The following is a 2,880-nucleotide window of genomic DNA, read 5'->3' on the forward strand; positions in this document are numbered from 1 at the left end:
GTCCTTTCCCATATATTCCAGCAGTATTCAGACAGATGGTATTTCTGCTGTAGGTCCACAGAGCTAAATAGAAACTTGAAGTTTGTGTGCAAAGTATTAGGAAGTCCTTTTCAGCACTGTCTTTTGGGTTTGACATGCATTGTTTAATTTTGCAGCAGAGATCTGAAAGATGGCTGTTTTTTTGTTATCTACGGAAAACATAAGAGGCTATATTAGAATATTTCCCTTTTTAATTTTTTGTGTTTCTTTAAAAAATTTTATTAAAGCACCCTGGTTTGCAAAGTTATTCATAGTTGAGTTTTAGACACACAATGATCTGGCAACCAGTGGCAACGTTTCTCCACCAAGGTGTTCCAAGGTTTCTTTCCATCCTCACCCTCCTCACCCCACCCCCTAGCCTTTCCTCTTGAGAGGAGCCTTTTTAAGTTCAGTTGTTAAAGTTCGGGTCTCATGACTTTAGTGTTGTTCACTCAGTGTTTTGGATATTTGGCTCTGTCATTCCTTAGCACCATCCATGTACCTGAATCCTCTTGACTTGCCCCCTGCTGTTTCTTATGTCTTTTCTCCCTCTCCCCTCCACTCTGTTTCAATCCTTTTTCCTATACTCTGAGGCCAAGGATGATCTAAACTCTTGTAACCACTGCATTCCCTCGTTCAGTTATTCTAAATACAGAGATAAGTGGTATCATGTTGTGTTTATCCTTTTTCTGGCTTACTTCATTTAACATAATGCCTTCCATTTTCATCCATGTTGCCACAAATTGCATGATTTCATAATTCTTATAGCTGTGTGGTATTCCATTGTGTATAGACACCACATCTCCATGACCCACCAGTCTGTTGCTGGACATCTAGGTTGATCCAATCTTAGCTATTTTACTGAGTGCTGCAATGAATAATGGTATGCATATGTTATTTTAAATGAATGTTTTTCTATTCTGGGGATAGATACCCAAAAATGGAATTGCTGGGTTATATGGGAGCTCAATTCTGATTTACTGAGTACCCTCCATACTGGTTTCCTTAGGGACTGGACCAGACAACATTCCCACCAGCAGTGGACGAGAGTTCCTTTTTCATCACATACCCACCAAAGGAGATTGTTCCAGTCTTTTTGTTCGTGTGTGTGTGGCATTCTCTCTGGTGTGAGATGGTATGTCATTGTCATTTTGATTTAGATTTCCATAATAATAATGATGAGTATTTTTATGTGCTTCTTGGAGGCCATCATTGGTCTTCCTTGGAGAAGTATCTGTTCATTTCATCTTCCATTTTTTTATATTTACCCTTTATCTAGTATATTGAGTACAAATATTTTCCCTACTCAGCTGTCACTTAGTTTTAGCCCCATGTTTCTTTTGCCATACAGAAACTTTTTAGTTTGATGTAGTCCCAAACTATATTTGCTTAGTTTTGATTTTATGAAAATTGGGCATCATTGAAGACATCTTTGAGATCTTGGAACACTTTGCCTATATTTTCCTCAGTGTATTTTATAGATTCAGGTCTGATCTTAAAGGTCTTTAATTCACTCTGAGTTGACTTTTGTGGAAGGTGTGAGATATGGATCCAGCTTTAATTTCTTGCATGTGGTTATCAAATTCTTCCAGCACCTTTTCTTGAAAAAGTTATCTTTATTTCATTTCATGTTCTCAGCTCCTTTATCAAAAATTAGCTGACCATATCTATGGGGTGTTATTTTTGGATATTCTATTCTGACTCATTAGTCAAACATTGTCCTTATTCCAGTACCGTGCTGTTTTGATCACTATGGCGTTAGAGTATTGCTTCAAGTAAGATAGTGAGATGCCTCCCAGTTTCTTATTTTTCAATATGGTTGTGCTCTCTGGGAATTTTTATGATTCCACACAAACTTTATAATTAACTGTTGTAAGTCCCTGAAGAACTTTGTCTGAATTTGAATAGAATTGCATTGAATCTATATAGTAGTTTAAATCACTGTATCACTGTCATCCCATTGTTTGTCGATTTACTCAAGCGGGCACCAGTAACGTCTCTATTCGTCCCAGCCCTGAGATTTTAGCAGCCTTTCCTTACTCATTTTCCCAATGATTGGAGGCTCTTTCAGGGTCAGGGGAATGAGACTTGTTAATAGTTACTGGTTTTGGCATATCGAATACGGCACGGGGAGCTTGCCAGGCTCTGCCCATGTGGGCGGGGTACTCTCAGTAGCTTGTTGAGCTCTCTGATAGGCATATATATATATATATTATATTTCTCTCTATGATTTGTTGCCTACTGTCTGAACTTCATCAAACAAGGTGTGGTAATTATGGAAAAAGGATAGGAAGTGTCTTATGATGTGTCACGCAGCTGCTTTGTGGCCGCATGGTCTGGAGCATAGCGGCAGTTGGGTAGTGGAGGTCGGCTGCCGGGGCTGGGTCCCTTGGGGTGGGGACGGCTCTTGCCTGCCCCCCACTGGGGCGCCCTGAGTGAAAACAGCCTGGCATGGAGTCCAGTGGCTTGGTTATGTGGGCCTCATTTTATATTCCTTGCAGGGAGGAGCAGCTGTGAGTTCTGAAGAGTGGTGGATGAGGAGATTATCTGGTGCCGCAGGGTGTGGTTTATGGGTGTGACCCCTGGAAGTGAGGGAGATCTGGCTGTGACATCTGTCACCCCATTGATCACCAGGGTTGATTTGGCTGATCTAGCTGGCTGGGCTGGTGTCCCTTTCCTCCCTCACTGCTCCATGTGCATCCCTTCCCAAGCTTCATGTTTGGTCAAAGAGGACGGCCTTCCCCGAACAGAGACAGACCGGTCTTTGGTGGAGGGTTTACGAGTAGCTGCACTTTCCTGCTAGAACCTCCAAACAAGCTCTCTCAGTAGTTTAAATAGGATGATAATTTTGAAAATATTGAT

The sequence above is a fragment of the Sorex fumeus genome, unplaced genomic scaffold, assembly GCF_029834395.1.
Source record: "Sorex fumeus unplaced genomic scaffold, SorFum_2.1 ptg000063l, whole genome shotgun sequence".
Classification (NCBI taxonomy): domain Eukaryota; kingdom Metazoa; phylum Chordata; class Mammalia; order Eulipotyphla; family Soricidae; genus Sorex; species Sorex fumeus.